Here is a 21317-nt window from a genome sequence, read left to right on the forward strand (position 1 = left end):
CACTTTACAGAGTCAAAGCAATGAAAAAATTTCCATTTGTTTCAATGGAAAATGTTTCAGAATTAAAAGGAGAATATTAGTGTGGTAGTTAGAGCCGAGCTATGGTAGCAATATATAACTAATTCATAGTGTACACTCTTCCAATATACTGTACCATGCTAAGCATGGTACAGTAAAAACAATGTATTCAATGTATTCTTCCATCTGAGTCTGCCATTTGACATTTGTTGTAAGAAGTTATGAGTGTTTTAGTAGTGCACAAGGATTTATGAGTTCCACAAAAGGTCTTAGTGGCATCTCTGCTATGGGGTTCTGTCCTGGCTTGGCCACTCTCCTGCTTTGTGTGCAGTTTAAGGATTTATATGAGAAGATGGACAGGACAATTGTACTTTGAGAAGGGCATTGTAACTTATCCAGATACCTGTGTTGTTCAGATCACTTGAGTGAAATTGTTTTGAGACAGGAAAATGCTTTACCACATAGCAGAGTTAAGGCTGAGACCAAGCTTGCACAAGGGTTTTCTCAGATTATGCCTGTGGGATGGGTTGAGCACACATCAGGAGCCTCAGGGGAGCTTCTCAAGGCTAAGCCCCAAGGCCTGGCACCGGAGGGATGGGGACACTACACTGTTTGTTCACAAGGGAAAGAGAGGGCCAGATCTCTTTTAAAGCCTAGAGGGAGGTCTCCCATTAATCTACTAATGATCAAGGCCAGGTGTGAGTACCAACACACAGGTTAAACCAATGTGTCTGTGTATGACAGACATAGGAAGTCCGATGACTGGAAAATAGTGCCAATCATAAACACACAGAAAACATAATGTAGCTTCCCAGGTTAGTATGAAAGCCCTTGAGACTTGGGTTGTTTTGAGGCTTTTAAAAGTATCCCATTGGTAGTTGATCCTGGTGCTTCTCTGCTAGATGGTTATCCCACCATCTGTGCAGCATAAATTGCCAGGCCTGTTAACATTCAGTACCTGCTGGTGTTCTGGGGCTTTATTCTACTGGACAGCAGAGCCAGCTGAGGATCAGCAGTGCTTACAGGTTTAGGAGGAATGTCACACAGGCACAGATCCACTGTTTGCAGAGCCAGCTCCACTCTGGCAGAGGGTTCTCTGCAGTTGTGTTGCAGAGTCTGATGACAAAATTAAGCAGCACAGCTAAAGTGAGCTTACCAGCATTAAATGAGCTGATCCTGTTCCTCCCTCCTTCCTATTTCCCCACTGTCCCAGTCTTTCCCACCCTCTTCTTTTTCACCCTGCTAATAATAAAGCCTTTATCTTAAGGAGCCATGCTGGACTCCAGCTGGCTACCTGCAGAACCCCCTTGGGTCCCTGTTGCTTTCCCGATACCAGGACTGCAGAGTGGGTACACTCATGTCTGGCATCACTGGCATTAAGCCCAAGGTGGTAAATCCAGCCAGATCGCTGAGCGCTGGAGAGAAAAACATAACTGTTTTTGGTCTGTAGTGGGATACGTAGGCTTGTTGTCTCTCTGGCCATGTGCCAGTGTTTAGTGCTGTTGTCTCTGGGTAACCCTGTCTGGATGTCCCTGTGTCAGCCCCTCCAGTACCTGTATGATAGGGTTCCTGCCATTGTCTGGAGTGTTCCAGTCCTTCTGTTTCATCCTGAAGTTTCTTTGAATTGTGCCACTTGCCATTAATGGATACTCTGCCATTTCAAAAGAGGAAAACTCAGTTTTTACTCTGTTCTTGTAATTTCTAGTTGGAGTCTCATAGGGTAGAGTACAGAAGACTGTCATCCCCTGGCCTTCAATAGTAAAAGAGTATTATTCAAGGTACATTTTGTACCATTAGGAGCTCACCACTGACAAAGAACAGGAAAAGCACATTGGGATTAAGGATGTTTTTTTAAATGAGACCCCAAAATAGAAAACTGTGAAATAGGAGTCTAGGTGTGATTTTCATTTAAATGAATTTGTTCTCTGATTTTTTTTTTTTAAAGTCAAAATGTTTCCAAAGCAGTATCAGTTTTGTCAAGAAGAGTGGCAGACAAAGTAATTGAAGAAGTAGGCACACATCATGTTCTGTGACAAGGGAATTAGGTAATTTCCTAGACTTAGATTCTGACTCATTGCCTGCTTTGCTGTAATGCAAGTGTCAAGGATGGAAGGATTTATGAGTTCCACAAAAGAAACTTGGATGGGGATGCTGGAAGACCAACGCTACATGTGCCTTCCAAAGTGCAAAACCAAGAGGTTTAGTCTGCAAATAGATGTCTTAGTACATTTCTGACAAAAGAGTAGTTTGAAAGACATTTTAGTCTCTGAAGAAACAAACTAAAAACCATTTTAATACTTAAATGTGGTCACAAAGAACTTAGGTGGCACATTTGGTCCATGCTACTTTTGTCATGGGATTGTAGTAATGCTCTATTGGAATAAGTGGAAAATAGTAAAAAAGAAATGATAGCACATGGTGAGTATGGCAGAAGACAAAGGCTGAGCTGTAGAGAAAGTCAGGGCTCAGAAGCTGGTAGAGGCTGAGGTTTTTTTCTCAGTCTAGACCTGAAGTTGTTTCTATTAGTTACAGGGATCTGTCAGTCCCTGGGGGTCCCTCTGAAGCAGTCTGTGGGTCTCGTGGGCTACTTTAGCAATTGGAGTGCCAGGACCACTTCTGGCCACACAACCAGAGTGTGTCCTGCTGTTCCCAGGCAGGTCAGTCTGCCGGGGAGCTGTACTGGAGAGAAAGTGGCCACTGAAAAAAGTGAATGGACAGTCCATGCAGAGAGCACCATGGTAGGACAAAAAGAATAGTAGGTGAGAGGGTTTAGTAGGAGAGAGAAGAAATGGATTACAGAGCATTTGAGATGGTGGCATGATGCCCAAAATGTGGTTCAAGCAGAGCACTGGATGTGAGCATCGAAGTCCAAAGAAGCTGTAGGTGTGTAAACTGACTGTGTCACAGGGCATGGTGGGCAGCCACCTGTCTCCAAAGCAGAAATCCAAGAAGACTTTGTGCATCTGCTCCCAAAGGTTGGGGCTGCCTATGCTCACAGGGAGGTCCTGACTTGGCCTGGACACCTCCAGCTCTGCTTCACTGCTTGGCCAGAAGCACCACATGGCTCTGTGTCCGGGTGCTGGGAAGGGCGGGATACAGGAAGCTGGCAGCTCTCAGCCCCACTCCCTCGGGACCCATCCCATTCCCTGTTCCCAGAGCACACCTAACACCCACGGATGGCGTTTGGCTGCCTGCAGAGCTCAGCAAGGGCCAAACTCTTTGAAAACAGACCCCGTTTATGATAGAGGAGGTAATGGGGATGGCACAACAATGTGGGGTTTTTGAGTTTGTGCCACACGATGGTTAAGGGTGCCTGCCCAGGGGAACCTCAGTATTAGGTCTTGCTCAGTCTGGAGAAGCTCAAGTGTACATTTCCCAAGAGACCAGCCTAATAAGCAGCCCAGCTGTGGGAGGGGAAGAAACTTGGAGCTTGTTGTAGAAGCTGGATCTTGGCAGAATAAGTTATACATGAGTCAAAGGGCCAGGAAGGGAGCAACCAGGGGCAGTGTGACTGCAGCCCAGGGGCTACAGCAGAGCTGGGAAGGAAATAAAGCCTGGCATATCCCCATCTCCATGGCTGTTTCTCCATCTGAGCCCATGCAAAAGACAGTCCAGAACCAGATGTGAAGATCAGCGACATTATTTCTTGGAAGGAGACATTAACCTTTCACCATAGGCCTAGGCTCCTTCATGTCCCTGAGTCCTTCTTCAGAATCCTTATTTCTCAATGACTACCCTGTATATGTTTGGACCCACTCAGGTCACTAAGGATACCCATTTCTTGGGCAAGTGCTTTAGGCAGCAGAATGTCATGTAGTACTTGGTACTGCCATCACCACTGTCATGAATTTTAAAAGAAACTGCTATCTTGCTTTTTCCTTTTTGAGGAGATGGTTACAGGACCTTTCTTTGGGAGAGACTTCTTGGAGATGGTTCCAAATAAACAAATCTTTCTAACTGCATTTCTCCATGAGCATCCCAGACTCTGGAAGGGGTCCACAGAAACACAGGACAATGCAGGTCAGAAGAGACTGCTGGGTGTCATCCAGTCCAACCTCTTCTCAAACTATTGTCAAGTACAGCAAGTTTCTCAGGGCCACGTGAAGCTGAGCTTTGAATATTAATAAGAATTGAGACTCCACAACATCATTGGGAAACCTCTTCCAGTGTTGGATTAGTCTCACTGTGAACATTTTTGTCCTCATATCTAGACAGGATTTCCTTTGCTGCAACTTGTGTTGATCGCCATTGTCCTTCCACTGTGCACCTCAGAGGAAAGTCTGGCACTGCCCTACCTTAGGTAGCCAATGGCAGGAATTAGGTGCCTCCTTGCCAGGGTTTTGCACTGACATAACTCCCTGCTCAGCATTGCCATTCCAAGGTGCATCATCTTCCCTGCACACTGTGGTTTGCTAGCTAGTACAAGATCCTGCTGTTGGTTTGGGGGAACAATTCTCTAAGTCTGTGTTGGATTTGGCACTGCTGTGGCCTAATTATATCATATGCCATTGAATTTTCTCTCATATACCATTGAATTTTCATCTATGTTCTCTGTTCCCTTGCAGTTTCCCCAATTCCTGTTTAAATTTGCAACATTGCCTGAGTAAAGAATCATATGGAGTGTGGCCAGCTACTATTTTTTATTGAAAGAAGCAGATGCTGTGGAACAATTAAAATCATTCTCAACACTATAAATGTTTCCAAATATAAGCAGATACTCAGGAATGAATGTAAAAGAAAAGAGTATCTGTTTATTATGTTGTCACTTTATACAGCTAAACCATTTCTTTGTGCTTTGTTTGCACTGAGATATGGGTCCTTTGTAGGTAGCAGTTGTACACCAGCTGTGTGTGTAGTTCCCTCTATAAAGATTACAGAAGGATCACACAGGCTACAATGCGGAAAAGGAGTTTCTCCTATAAAGTAAAGATACAAAAGATGTGCCGGACATTGTCTGTCTGTGATCCATGCAGAGATTCCTCATTGAATATGCTGTAAATGTGATCAGTCGGCTCCAGTGCCTCTGAATGGGTTACCTGGTCATTTAGTAAATGAATCGTGGTTTCAGGAGTGCCCCAGCTGGCTGGTGTAGGGCTGCAATTGGTCTAGGAAGGTCTTGACTGAGCCTGAGCTAACAAACCCCAGTAAACTCATGTCTGCTCTTTGTTGCCACAGAAGTGGTGTTATACAAGAGCAGCTATTGAGGGCTGACTGCACCACTCGGGATTAGCCAATGTAAGAGTTCCTCAGCCCCCTGCTTCTGGGCTGGAGAGATCTGCAGTGGGTTTGGCTGCCTTTGAACCTGTCAGCTTATGCATTTGCACACTGTTATGTCTGAGCTAAAAATCCATTTCCATTAAAATACTTTAGTCCTTTTCCATTAAACTTCCCATTTAAAGTAATTCATGATTATACATCTCGGTGACATGAATAGTGGAAAGTTGACTGTATGGGCTTTTTCTTCTTGTCTCCTAAGCTTTATCCCTTAAAATAAAATGGAAACCAGAAGAAAATTTCAGGGAATATGCCTCTGTTAAATGGGGAACTAGGGCTTGGTGGAAGTAGCAGCAAATAATTAACTTAAAAATAGTGGAGCTGCTCATGAGAGGAAGAATTTGAGAGTGAGAACCTAACGTTATAGTGGACCTTGTCCTACCAGACACACACTGTGGGGATCCAGACAGAAGCTGGCATATCTCACATCTCTGCTGCCATGGAGTTTTCCAGCTGTCCCATGGCTCAGCAGAGTTTCACCTACTGCATAGTACTCAACCAGATCCTCTTCTCCTCTTCACAGCAAGGTTAAAAGCCAGTTTCTCTGCCAGATGAGTCTGCCAATGCTTGCTCCCAAATGATTTTTATCGCCAGTTTCTGATACTTTGAAGAACAAGATGTAATTGGTATGATATCAAAAACAAAGTGAAAATCACAAAGGAGCAGAGATTATGAGGAATATAAAAATTACCAGACCAAAACTCCCATACCTTATATACACATGGCTGGGAGTTAGAAACTGGTGGTGAAAGCAAGACAATACAATCCTCATGGCAGTAACATGCAGTGCTTCTACACAGTTTCTTTCTAGTCTGTTTCTTCCTCTCTCTTACATGGGCTACTTTGCTAGTATTAGCTTTAACAGTTTTCTTCAGGATTTATCAGCAGTGGATTAAAAACCAGATTATAGGGCATGCAGCATTGACTCGCTTTTTGTGGTATCCAATGGCTGCTCTATACTTACAAGAAGACCAGGTCTAACTTACAATATATACAAGCACTCAACAGCAGTCTTTTTTTCAGACTCTCTGTCTGAGATGATTCAGCACTAAAAGATGCAGTCTCTAATACTGCCTTTTTCTTCTTGAGCCAGAATTTTATAACTCCTTAAAGAAACCCAGCCCTATATTAATATAACATGCAATTACAAATGCTCTTACCTGCCGTCCCATCCCGAATGTGTGTGTAATGTTAAATTAGCTTTTGTGGTGCTTAAAGCTGGGCCTGTGTGGTTCCCTGGAGACACCAGTCCTGTGTTAGAGACAGTGCTACTCCAGCACAAGATCTGACAACAGAACCTACTGTCACCACTCCTTGTCTCTGACTACATAAACTTGTGCTGGTGAACCAGAAGCCTAAAGCCTACTGCCAAGTATTCTTAGCAAGACTGGCTATGCACATTCACTTGCTGACCTCGAGAACTTCCTAGGAAAACTATCTCAGGAAAACAAGAATGAAATACAGGATAGGCAAATACCTTTTTGGCAGTAAGAGCAAAGCTGTGCCTGCTTTGTTTTAGAGAATCAATTTTTAATGTGGTATTTGCAGAAGTTATTCTGCTATTCTTTTCTAAATTAAACTGTCACCTGTGAGGCTTCCTGTACCAATATACAGTTGTTTTCTCAGGAAATGAGTGCTGAATATAATTCAAATATCAGTTTAAGAAAACAAAGGCTCTTAAAAATGAACTGGATATACAAAGTAAAATGTTGTAAGGCCACATTCCTTTGAAAGGTAACATCTAAGCTGCTGATGATGCATCAGGTTAGGAAAATAAATCAGCCACATCTCCGAGGAATGTTCCCTTCTTCTGCATTTGTATAATACTTTTGCGCCTACATGTAAAGACAGGATTTAATTCTTTAAGTCCAGAAGACCAGTTGAGCAATCTTCTTTCACTTAATATTTTAAGTCACAAAGCCAGAAGACCATGGCTTTGTTTTATATTTTGCTACAAGACAAGGAGAAATTTTATGGACATGACCTTTGAGAGAATCAATTTCAAGTAATATGTGCTGAAAGTTGTGGTGAAACATCCCCAGGTGCTTTCTTTGTGTACTGACCCCTGCCATTTCAAAACCAGTATACCTTGAGCCAAAGGGCTGGGGTACCTGTTAAAGCAGTAATATCTTTTGTTTTACCTGGACTTTCTTAAAAACAGTGGGAAATTATAAATATATTATCAAGGGTTAATTTTGCATCTCCCTGAGGACTCCTCCTTAAGCATTTTTTTCTAGATCTGAATGATGATCGACCAACTCTTAATGGCCCTGTAGCACCTTCTCTTCTTCTCTCCCCCACCCTCCAAATATTTAGATTGCTGTCAAGCTCTGTTTTGTTTTCACTGAGTGCATTACTCCTCAAATTTCCTTAATGCGACACATGGCATTTGCTAATGTACCTCACCTGCTCCTTTGAATTCAGACAGGAAATCTGCCCTGCTCTTTTCTCAGCAGCTTTTGCCTCCACTGCAGAGGTGTTGTGGCTGCTCAGGAGCAGTTGCTGAGCTGCCATAAATTAGAGGTAGGTGTACTGGGGGAAATTGAAATGGATCCTGGTGTCCTCCAAACTTGAGTTGTGAAGGAGTTTTATGTGCTGCTGAGCTACCCCTGAAGCAAAAGGAATAACTACCAAGAAAAGGCAAGAGCAGAAAGCTGGGGGTGGAAACCACCAATGTTGTCCCAAATTAAGCCATCATTACTAATGAGTCACATGTATTTAATGATGCTCATTTGAAAAAAAAAGTAAAATGCTGAGTGTTCAGAGGCAATAAGGAGGAAAAGTTTAAAGAAATTATGGAGGAGTTCAGGAAACAGTTGCATTACTGCTTATGTGAAAGCTGGAACCACAGCTCTAGTTAGAAATGGATGAAAGACGGTTTTAAAATTGTTTTGTAAGACCCAAAAGGAACCATTTAGGATATTTATTTTCTTTTTTCAACTTGTGAAAAAATTTGCACACTCAAAATATTATTTCTTCTCTATTAATTTCTTCTTTTTCAACTAAGACAATAATTGCAGGCATGTTATGATTTTCTTCCCTCTCACAACAAGCAAATACATGCATTTTTCTCTCATTCTGTACTCCAGAACTTCAGTGATTTGAGAAGATAAGGGTTAGGTTTTTTGGTTTTGTTTTTGTTTCCTCTCCCTGCACCTGAATTTTGAAATAAAGTTTCCTATCTACTTACTGAGATTTTTGGGAGTAAACTGTGAACTTTCAACAACATCTGAGACAGCCATATGCTGCAATAACAAGGTATAGTGTGAAGTAACTGCAGTGTACGAAGTAGTATTTGGAATATTGCATGCACTTATGTTTCCAAAAATGTCATATTAAGCCATAGATGAACTCATTACATAATGCAATCAGTGTAATTCCTTCCCATTGCCTCCAGAAAGCTTTGGATAGCTCAAAATATTCACTTAACTATGTAATTTAAATGTAACTGAAAACAAGGAAGGGAGGAGAAAAAAACCTCCAAAACTTCAACATAAGGAGAGAAAACAGAAACAAATCCCAGTTACAACCAAATTACTATTTTCATCCTCACCTTTCCTCATTGTTTTCACCTTGGCTGTCATAGACACAGCCTTGGCAATGATGCAAAATTTTGTTTCTGACTTTTGAAGCCATTCTAATGTTCTGCCTTACACGGTAACATCATCAGATTCACATATCTGTATTTCCCGAGAAGTTTGTGGATTTAAATATGAGGGAGTCAACAGCCTGAGAAAGCCTGGGCTGTAAGTGAGTCAGGAACCTCTTTCTCAATATTTCCAGTATAACCTGAAATGGATGGGACCAGAAATTGCAGAGGAAAGCCTACTCCTAAGGAATTTCTAGAGAGAATTTGCAAATAGAGTTTAACTCATAGAAGACTGAAAAAAGCCCTTTTCTTGTGCATGCTTTGTCTAGAAGCCTTTTAGATTCTGTTATTTTAGAATCTGTTTCAATTTTAAATCTTGCTGCTGCCATTCCTTGTGACTTCCTTGTATTTCTCTACTTCAAAACAATCACACTCTTCTTGTATTTAATATTAGAGACTTTTCTGTCCCATTCTTGTTCTAGTCCCTTCTGGCAGCAAGCAGAGCTTTGTGCTGGTTGGAGAAGGAGGAGGAGGTACTGCTGCTCCTTCCCAAGCAGCCCTGCCCTCACATGACCAGGAATGCCATGGGATTAGCCATCACTCCTCAACTGGTTTAATATCAGCTGAGCAGCTTTTCCTTAAACAGAAATCTTCACACTCAGCCTTTATCTCACCAAAATTTGCTGAAGAAAGAGTGGCCTCTGTATTGCCTGAACTCAAGCCCTGAGGAATTTAATACCTGCACCTATGTGAGCCAGTTCTCATCTTGTGATGGGATAATGTTTGTATCTGGTACTGTTTATTCACAGCTATTGTGAAGATGAATTTTATAAACACCCAATTCCCACTTGTCTGTTGGGAAGAGCTTCTGTGATAAGAAAGAAGAGTAGTTGGAAAAAAAAAAAGAATTGATGGCGATAATCTATGGAAAGAGAGCTCACAGCTGATCCTGCAGCAGTAGGAGATATTCCTGTTTTTCTCTAGAGAATAGCACCGGCCTCAGCCAAAATCCATTTTCCTTTGTCTTACAAATACCAGTTGACTATGACATTGTACCTGAGGTGAAGCTTTCAAGAAAGGCACCTATGGCATAATAGTTAGAACAGATCACTGGAAGCCTGCGGATGGTGACTGGACTTAAAGTTCACTGGAGAGTCTGCATAAGAAACAGCATCAACCTTCCTGGCAACCCATATTCATCAGTGGCTGGGCTGCTGTATTGCATCAGCTGGGATTTAGTCTTTGTATCAGGGGCAAAATGCTGGGAATCATGGCAGGACTAGATGCTGTGGTTGTCTAGGAGGGTTTCTTTGCCTCAGTAATGGAAAAGGCATATTTTCTTGCAGATGTCTGAATTCTCAGCAACAAAGGAAAGCTAAGAAGATGTACATAGTTTTGATGCCTCAAAGGCTGCAGAGCAATGAAAAGTAACCTCTTTGTCAAAGACAGGGAGTCACAGTGCTTCCTTGACAGTTTCTCTAACATTGAAAGAACTGAGAAGATGTGAGGAATGGATTGGGACAAGAGAAGCAAGATTGCCCCAAAATACTATTCTCAATAAGGACATCCTCATTGCTCTGCATAGCTTTCTACATGCATTAGGTTTGAATATTTTCTTCTGAAATGTGTCAAATGCAAAATTGTTTTTATAGGAGAAAAATTTATCCTATTCTGTGGATTCTATTGGTCTGCATAAAGAAAAACCTGAGGGCATGGTATAACATTGTGGAAGTCAGTAATGACAAATCTGTTTTCCTGTTCAGTGTTTTCAAAAAGTATTTATAAGGACAGATGGTGGGCAGCAGCAGAACATGTTCAGTTTTATCAAGACATTAGGCTAACAAGCACAGACTGAAATGCATTTCTTTCCTTCTCAACTTAATAATTTTAATTAGAGGCAAAAGGTGTGGTAGTCTCATTGTCTGGAGGAGTATGTGCAATATTGTCTTGGTTGGGCAGGACTGGGTGGGAGAGAATATCACTGCCTCTAATGAAGGGTGGTGCATATCTGTGCAATCTCAGGGTTTTTTTATTGTCTGGTAATCTAAAAAATGCAAATTCCAAATGTGCTCTTGCGCAACATACACAGTGATACACTGAGGCTACACTTTCAGTTAGTCAGAGAACAAAAACATGACTACAAAATGTGTACAAGTAATACTGTACCACTGCAGAAGAAAGGATTTTTATCAAATGCTGGGACATACATTTATTATCTTGAGGGGAAATTTTCAAAGCTACCTATGTAACTTAGCGGTCTCTGGAACTCATTCACTATTTAAATGCTTTTGAAAATCTTACTTATTAACAAGTCATTTTGAACTTCATATAATCTCTCTGTAAGGACATCAAAGTGTTCTGGAGGTAGTAATTAAGGATCATATGCACTAACAAGGTCTAATGGTGTTCATTTACCGTACTTATCTCTGGCCATATTCTAGCTTTTTCGTAAAGTTGCTTGCACAGATGATGTGCATTTTGTCCTTTACCAGCTCTCCAAGCCCCAACCCAGGAACTGCTTCTCCTGCTTTTGGGTGCTGCCAGGTGAGGCATGCCAGTATTGGTCTGGTCTCAAAAGGAAGCACTGAAATGAGCTTCATGGCCTGAGCAGCCCTGGCATGACATTCCTGTGTATCCCCTCTCTCATGTATGGGTTATGGAAATATTCAAAATGCCTTCATCTCACAAACGTGCTTTTGTTAAGAGCTGTCTTGCTTTGTCATCACAGTCCTCATTAAAATGTCTGTGTGATATATATTTAGTACAAAGAAAGGTCACAATATTTATGCAGAGTACCTTCTAACTGTGTTCTGGGCTGTATCAAAAGAAGTGTGACCAGAAGGTTGAGGAAGATGGTTCTGCCCCTCTACACTACTTTCATGAGAACCCACCCGAAGTACTGTGTTCAGGCCTGGGGACTCCAGCAAAAGAAAAAATGGACCTCTGGAGGAGAGCCATGAAGATGATGAGAGGGATAGGCCAGTTCTCCTAAGAGGAAAGGCTGAGAGTTGGGGTTGTTCAGCCTGGAGAAGAGAAGGCTCCAGGGAGACTTAATAGCAGCCTTTGGGTACTTAGAGGGGGCCTACATGAAGGCTGGAGAGGGGCTTTTTACAAGGGCATGCAGTGGTAGGACAAGGGGGAAGGCCTTTAAACTGAAAGAGAGTAGGTTTAGATTAGATACTGGAGGAAATTCTTCACTATAAGGGTGGTGCGGTACTTAAACAGGTTGGACAGAGAAGCTGTGGATGTTAAAGGCCAGGTTGATGGGGGGCTCTGAGCAACCTGGTCTAGTGGAAGGTGTCCCTGCCCATGTCACGGGTGTTGGAACTAGATGATCTTTAAGGTCCCTTCCAGTGCAAACTACTCTATGATAAAATTCTAAGTATAAATCTGCCTCTGACTTAGTGAAACTATTTGTTCCCCATGACAGTAAACCTTTAAACCCACAAAATAATTGATTTTATAAGATCTTATTGAATGTTTTCCCTTACTGGCTGAAGTTCACATCTCAAAAACTATTTTAATGACTGTTACCAACCTTTTGGCTGTAAAAAGACAACACTTCTATCAGTCTTTATTTTACTGCCTTTTAGTTGCTACTGTTTAGAAGAAAGTTCAGTACTCTGTGCAAAGCTACCAGAATTATGTCCCTTTATGACTAGAAACTTGTATTTGTGTCCCTTGTGAGTATGAGTCTCTGAGATTTATGAGAAGTGGCAGGCTGCACTGCACTGTATTTCATCATTGCCCTGTGGGGACAAATTCTCAGTGGGGAAGCACAGCTTGGAAGGCCCTTGCTGCCTGGACTCTGCATCTCAGGGCAGGAGCTTGAGCAAGAGGAGATTTCCTGCACACAGCTCAGGTGCGAGAGCTGAGGTTTGTGCCCATGCACAGCTCACAAGTTGCATCAACTCCCTAGCAGGATTAATGTTCCAGTCCTTACAGTTTCCCAGGCAAATGATCTATGGCCCAATAAATCATAGTGGTTTGTTATATAATATATACTTTCAAACTTTAAGTATTAGTTAGGTTTTGGCAAGGAGGATTGATAAAATGTCTGATTACTAGATATATTGGAGTAGCGAAAACAAAATAATCCAGTTTCCATCACTTCTTCCTTCCATCATAGGTCTTTCCAAAATTCAGACACATGACTGAACTTGGGGAAAGAGGCAGCTACATTTCTTGTAATGGCTGCTCTCTGGAAAGTGCCAGTTCTTTACAGTCTGCAGTAGACTAGAGGCAGAAAAGAAATCAAGGCCAGCCTCTGAAAAAGATACATGAACAATATTCCTCATATAAAGCCATCTGCTTTTACCAAACCATAACAATACTATGTAGCTTACCTGTGCTGATTACCTGAGTTGTTAGAGATCAATGATAACAGAAAAATTAAAGACAGATCAGAGAGTATAGCAACTAAATCTGAGAATTTCAGCCTTGCTTTACTTTGCTTGTTTTGGGAGGATGCTATTTTAAAAATGTCTGTGTATTAGCACATGTGGAAGCACACATGCTTTTCTCTTTTCAAAGTTTTTAGATAATAAGCTCAGTGCCATCAAGATCCTTAGTCAAAGAATGTTGCTTTGTGATCCTAGATCAGCAAACCCTTGCGGTTTACAGCAAATGAGCTTCTCATCCTCTGAGGAATTATTATGGGCTAGTGGATGCAACTTCAGCATAAAACTAGGTATGGAGGTAGGCCTGAACTCTTCCCTGATGTGCTGTCCCATGGGCTGTGTCTTTCCCGAGAGGTACAGTGCCAATCTCTGTAAAAAAGGATTTTACTTGTGACTTATTTCTGCCTTTTTCTGCATCTGAACTCAAGGAGAGCAGAGCTGGGGAGTTTCCAATAAACTGTGCCACTGTTCTGGGAACCCCACAATTATTAACATATAAAAATGACAATTCTTTTGATCTATGTGTCTGTTGGATACATTTGATTGGAAGACCAGGTCAATACGGTAAAACAATTTAAATTTCAATAATACAATATGATTTCCTATTTTAAAATGCTTTTATTACCTATAAGGCAATTTTTTTTGGAGGGAAAGCTGTTTTACAGACAGCATAGTCTGTGTTTCACTGTTCTTCTATTTGTAACTGCTTAAAGGTCATTCTAATACTCTAAAAGAGTAATTGTAGATGTTAGTGTAGGTATCTGAGATCTAGATAAGGAAGCCCATGTTCAAGTGCAGTACCTTGCACTTAATTGAGGAAGTGCTCTTGATGCAAAGACCCCTTGATTCATGATTCCTGGCAAGGGCAAACTTTCTGCACAATATGTTTTCTACACATTTTGAAGACCTACTTCTGTAAACAGGTAACTTCACATTGCTCCTATAGGCAGACCAACACATGCATGGAGGTTTGTAGATCTCATCTGAAACAGCACAGATGGTGTTACTCCACTGCCTTGAGAGGAGCTACTTTGGTTTACATGTGGTGAGATGCTGGCTCTGAGCATCCAGTGTGGTTCATGTGATTAGTCTAAGATGAAAATGTAGATTGTGCTGGCTTACAAGAGTAGGAAGGATGTATCTCCTAGAGGGTGTGTCTGATCAGTTACATCTCATAGATGTTGTGTACTGTTTTTGAAAAGAGAGAGAAATGCTTTGCTAGTAACAAACCTGTCTCACCCCATCTAATCACCTGGAGTAAAAGCTGTTGAAAACAAATTTGCTCATTCCTGTGTGTCAGAGTATCAACACCAAACCTTAACCTTTCCTGGGAATACAGAAGTCTTGTCATCACTTGCTCTTGTTGCTTCTCTTACTGATTGTGTCCCAATATCAGTAAATAAATATCTTCCCAACCATAAACTGATTTATAGGTAAATGAGTCAGATTTTGCATGGCCTCTTTCCCTGCCCTTGTGCCCTTAATTTAAGCAATATACTACTCTGCAAATAGATCCACTGACTTCATGACATCATTATGGGTGTGTCAGGTCAGCATTGGATGCCAAGCTAATTCATATGCTGCTATACAAAAGGCAGCCTGTGAATTGCCTGTAAATTTATTTTATCTAATCTGTAATTAACACAAATCAGCTAGTTCTGTTTTAGGTGATAGTAAAATAGTGGACATTCACTGTTTTGGGGAATGTGAATTCTGGACTTTTGCCTTTCTGCTGTTGCCTGGGGCCAAGTGGTGACATGGGTGGTGGATCTGTTTCAGTGCTGTCAGAATGGCTACCTAATACAGGCCATGGAGTATGTCCTGCAAGCTGTTAGCTGTACCCTGGCTACTGCTTTGTGGGTTTCACAGGGCCTCTACTCCTTTCACTGCTGCTAAAGAAACACAAAGGCTTTGAAGTACCTGTTCTCTGGACACCTGTCTGCCTTGGTGCTGGGGTCTCAGTGCTGCCTTTCTGGAGTCCAGGGCTCCAGCTGTGCAAGATATCCTTCTGGAGAGCTTCCCAGCTCAACTCTGAAAGCAACAGCGTGAAACTGAGCTTGTTGTCTCCTTTCCATCCCATTCATTCCTTCCAGACAGGCTGAAAGGAGGGAAAAGTCTGCAGAGGATGGTGCTGAGTAGATAGTTTTGGAGGTATAAAATTCTTGTGGGCCTGCGTGTTGACAAGTATCAGGTAGAGTAATTGTCTGTGACTTGACAGTGAACTCTGCATAATGCAGGGAAGGAAGACTTCTGGCATGGGGAATGCTGCACACTCACCTGACATCATCTTGAAAGGGAGCAGGATAACAGCAGGACATCATTTCTTTAGGGAAAAGGGAAGTGGTGAACCTTGCAAGAAGCCATCAGGGTAGAAACCTAACAAGAACTATCTGAACACAGTGATTGGAGATAGCAAAATGTTTAATTTCTTCTTTTATTACAGCTGACAGAGTTACAGAAAGAGTAGGGTTGATGCATGGGTGCAGTCAATGAGCTATGCCTCTGGAAAACTGGGCTAGTACATTCAGACTCTGAGAAGCTCTGACTTGCTCATGCTCTCTTTCCCTCTCACACACATCCAGTACTGATTGTCAGAAATTCCTATTCACTGTTCAGTCTCTCTGGCTTCATCTTTTTTCTTGTACAATTGCTGTTTTTACTTCTAGTGAGCTGCAACTATTGGATCAGAACATAGGCTGTTGGATCTATGTGTAGCAGGGACGCTGAACAGGCATAAAACAGAACATTTACATTCCAGTAAGTACCGCATACCTAATCCACCTATGTCCATGCAACATATACTGCATGTGCACCTTCTGCAGCACTGCAGAAATATTTGGCTCTCCTCATATTATGTTGCACAGGCAGTTTTCCTTCTGGCGTGATCTCCTGTTTTGTGCCTTGGAAAAAGAGCGTGTGTAGGGCAGGGCAACTGACTGGGAGCCCAGAGAAGAGAACACTACAAATTTGACTAAACTAGCTCCGAAGGATGAACAGTGAAAGCTGGCAGTTAATTTCTGACAACTTGCATAGCACACACTAAAAGTTGAGGTAATATACAAAGCACAGGGCAGACTTTCCCTAATGATTAATTTAATTCCATTAACTGATTTAATGGTTGTCAGAGGGAAGTCTATTTGCTAAAACAACCTAGGTAAATATAATTGATTGCCCTTGTTGACTTCTGCAATTTTTTTTTTTTTAATATTGTCATTTCAGGTATGGATTTCAGGTATCAGAGGGAGTGTAGGAATGAAACAACCATTTGACTAAGTTTTACATCAGATGTACAGCAGGCAGAAAATTTAAGAGCCACATTTGTGACTTAAGAGACTAAGGAAATACTTGTTATATTAAAAAACCCTTCTGCGATGTAAATTCATATATTCCACTTATTTATCATCCTTATTATTGTGTGATATATGAATGGCATGGTGAAGTAATATAAGGAGTGTTTCCTGGATTTTTACACTCAGCTGTATAATGTATATATACACATTTGGCATGCCCAAAACATCAATTATATTAAGTAAAGTCCATTTTTTGAGAGAGAATTTAACTTGAGTAAAGACTAATGGCCATTAAGTTAATTTCTGTAATTTAGAAAATACTTCTTTCATGAAACTCTGTCACTAATACCCAAAAGAGAAGTGTAAATTATGTTATGGCAAGCTGGCAAAAGCAATTAGCAGTCTGTATTCCTCCCAAAAGAAGAAAAAATACAGCACACTCACAGTAAAGTAACAGGAACAAATAATCAAGTTTTGGAACATGCCTTACAGGCTGAAAATTTTAACCTCTATTCAGTGAAAAGAAGATAGCCAGTGTTTATCATCAGTCTATGTTAATTTTCTGTCTGCATAACTATCCCTCCTTTCAATGGCTCTCAACTTGTGTTCCAACCAGGCAGCTTCCTTCAAAATGAAGGAAGTAAAGGATATGGATGGTATGTTCTCCAAGGGTAAACTGGTATCTTGAACAGTCAGGAATGATTTTGAAGTGGCAGGAGTCTGTAGAGCATGTATAAAACACAATTCATGTGAGAGGCTTTTAGAAAAGTTACTAAACAACTGCTGAGAGGAAAACAATAGTGAAACTGGGGGAGTGGAAGCTGTTATTCTTACTAGAAAAAGGCTACTGTTACATCTGTCTGTAGTCAAGGCAAGAAGGAAGACCTGGGAAGAGGAACTATAGACAAGTAAGGCTCACCTCAGCCCTGGAAAGATCAGGAAGCATGAATCTTGGGGATCATTTCCAATTACATAAAGACGGAAAGCAAGACGGAAATCAAACCTGACTGTGGTCTGTGAGGAAATGACTTTGTATACTAATGGGAGGAGCGGGATAGATGGAGTATATATTGACTTTAGTGAAGATTTTGACATGTCAGAAGCATGAGAAAATTGAATCTGTCTGAGCTGGCAGATGGTATAACATGCATCTATGGCCACATACTGAAGATTCAGACTGGACATTGCAAAAACTATTTCTACTAGGAGGGCAGTGCAGCACTGGAAGAGGTTGTCTGTCTCAGTCCTTGGATGCTTACAGGACTTGACCAAAGTCACAGCTGACCTATCAACCTGCAGTGGTGGTAGTCCTGCTTCCAGAAAGAGGTGATGACCTTCACAGGCCTCTTTTAACCAATGTTTCTGTGGCTGTGTACTTGCCAGTGATCTTCAAGCAGCCCTTCAGCAAAGCCAGCGGTGAGCTACTCTGAGCATGACACCTTTTTTACTTCATGTAGCTTAGTGCAGACACACATCAGGACCCTCCTTCAGACTTAGGCCTTTGCTATCGCAATTGTGGCATTCCTGGCTCAACTTCAACAGCCTTTTGTGTGGGTGTAAGGACTGCTGAAGTTCCCTGTATTGGACTGCAGTAGAAATCCACACACCAGGTAAGCCGAGAAGGGAACTTAAGGCTCCCTCCTCTCTAACCATTTATTATCTGCAGCATCAAAGAGACAGTGGGGTTCCTAAAGCCATTTGCATCACTGAGTCACTGCCATCACCCTTGTGCAGGTTTGCAGGAAAGGGCAAGGCTGGGTGGGGCACTGGTCCTGCCCAGCTCCTTGCAGTCCCGTCCCTGTGCCTGCAGTGGCACACAGCGCACAGCACACCTCGTGTGCCACTGCACAGCCCCCCGCAGCCAAGAGAGGACCGGGACACTGAGTGACACGCAGCGCCCAGATGTGCTTCGTAGGTTGTTTTGGCAACATCATTCCCTTGCTGGGGGAAAGCTGTGAAGCAACAATGCTGCAAACAGGAAATGATTCACCAGTTTTCTGTACACATCTCAGGCAATATTTGTGCCGCAACAAAGACACCATTTAATTTTGCCCTACAAAGTGCTTATAAAATTAGCCAACAAAGAAACACCATTTTTTTGGTTTTAACTTTGAAGAGCTACAAATGTCTATTTTAGACTGCCCAGATATTGCCTGTATTGAGTTGTTTACTGCAACACAGTGTCCTATTCTTTACTGACCTTCCTTACAGAGACTGCCAAGCACAAATTAGGTCAACCTAAGCGGCAGTATGAACTGCAATTAGCCAAAAACTTCTCTTAATTAGTGCTGTTATTCAGGGTGGGGAGAGATTAGCTCACAGTGAGTTGGGGTAGGGCACTTTGGTAGAGAGAGACTCTTTCTAAAGAAAGGTGGATCTAACGCTGGATTTCTGCCCAATATGTTTTGAAATTTTGATTGCAATGCTTTATGACCAGAGTGATGTCTGTAATTTGTGCCTCTAGGGTGCTCTGTGTAGCACTACTAGACTGCAATAAAACAACAAATAACAAACGAATTATTCTTATGGACAACATCCTCTTGCAACTAGAATCAGCGATTCTAGGTCTTCAGGCACTCTGTGTCAGAGTCACAGAAATGTTTGTAAGAGACTGTCTCCCTCCTACCTGAAGCACCACAAGTGCATTGCTGCCTCTGCACAGCAGCTCCTGTTGGACTTCCTGACCAGGGCCTGGCATCCTTCACACTGTGGCTCTATCCCTGGGCTCAGTTCAGGAGCCCACATCGCAGGGGATACAAAAGACAGATCGATATGGCTTCCAGGGACCAAGCCCCCATAGGGCTGGGGCTGTATTTGATGTTATGGCATCTTAAATCTCAGTCAGGCCTGGGACTACAGGGGTGAGATTGAGTGAGTTTGATACCTCTGAAGACAGCCAATTCACGAGAAAGCTGTGCTAGCCCTCACCCAAGCAGGATTTGGATGAAGAGATTTCTACTTTTTGTCATTGAGCAACTTTCACATTCTCTCACCTCTCCTCTGCAGTCAGTATAAGACAGTGACCAATTTTGCTTAAATAAAAGGAAAAATACTAGCCAAGGCTTTCATTCCTGGTACTCGCTCAGTTTTTACCCTTACAATCCATCTCCCATCTGGAGTGAATAAAATGATTTGCATTTTTCCATGTACAAATTCTGGTGTATACTCATGCAGGACAAGTTACTGATTAATAATTCTGATTAATATATAATACACTGATGAGAATCTCCTGGAGTAAAAGGCTAAATATAGTATTAGTGAGCACAGACTGTAATAAAAAACATACAAGCGTCAATATGGAAAAAAATATGCTTGGGAACAACCAAAAAAACTCAAAAAATCAATTATTTTTGCACTGGCTTTGCATGAACCAACTAATTTCTGAAAGCAGTCTAGCTACATTCAGGCAGTATTGCACTCAAGCTAATAAAGCTTTGGGAGAGGCATGATAATAGGATAATGTATGCAAATTTAAATCCCACTGGGTGAATTCATTATAGTGCACAGCAGAACCCCACATCTGCACATAAGTCCTTCCCTAAGTTTTAAAAGATGGTCTAAGTGTGGAATAAACTTTATGCTGATCAACCACAGAGAGGTTTTTGTGTACCGTTATCATCGTGAGAGTTGTATTTTAGCTGAAAAATTCACATCACTTTACGGATAAAGCACCCATCTTCCACTGAAATCTCAACATCTGGACAGTGAAACAAGCCTCAGGGTTCTTATCTCAGCTTGACTTACTGAGAAAAAGTGTTATCATATATCCTAGGAGTTGGACTGCATTCATGATCATATTCTTTCAAAAGCTGAGAAGGTGCCTATTTTAATATAGAGTGTGGAAGAACAAAGCAAATCTGGTTACAAAATGGTAACATCAGTGAAGGATTAAAAATGTTATTCAAGTTCATTACCTAGATAATAACTTATTTAGACTTATTTCAGTTTTGTATAAGGCCTGCAGCCATGGCCACTAGAATCTCCTCACAAAATGTAAAGTTGTGTGTACATTTTAAAACTACCATAATTTGAATTTATCAGTGACTACTGTGCATCCAGTTAGCAAGAATGAATGTGGGCAACTTAGAATTAAATATATAAATTCATATTTAAATTAGCAGGTTTAATAGGCCTGATCTTCAGATGAAGAAACCTACTTCTGAAACAACTGATGTGGAATTGGTCCCTCAAAATCTCTCTCAGACCCCTCTTCAGACAGGATACAGTTGCCTCCTGGATTTTCAGCCTTCATTCATAGGTGAAAAAGGAGGATCAGAAAAGGAATGGGATCTTACTGTGTGGTCTGGCCTGAAGCATCTTTGTGCCCTGGTAATGAGTTCAGTTCTGTTAATGGAAATTGAAAGACTTTCAGTGACTTGAACAGTGATTATAACTCAAACATCAGGAAGAAATAATGAAACTATATTCTGAGAACTTATAAAATATAGTTAAAGGACCTGTTAAGAGATACTCACCAAAAAAAGCCAATGTTAATAAATTTTCAGTGATGTCACTATAACCTACTTTCTGATAGTCTGGAAATCTGTAAAAAAGGTTGATTAATTCTGCAAGATCTAGTGGTCATTGTATATTTAGTTTAGTGAAGAATATTTTTACGGAAAATACTGCATAGTTGTGCGAAAATAGGCTGTTCTGTGAATACGTACATTAAAAATGCATCCTCATTTCAGATTTTAACATTTTTTCATTTTATTGTTAAGGCATAAATGCATCAAAATATATGTT

The sequence above is a fragment of the Aphelocoma coerulescens genome, chromosome 4 (assembly GCF_041296385.1).
Source record: "Aphelocoma coerulescens isolate FSJ_1873_10779 chromosome 4, UR_Acoe_1.0, whole genome shotgun sequence".
NCBI lineage: Eukaryota > Metazoa > Chordata > Aves > Passeriformes > Corvidae > Aphelocoma > Aphelocoma coerulescens.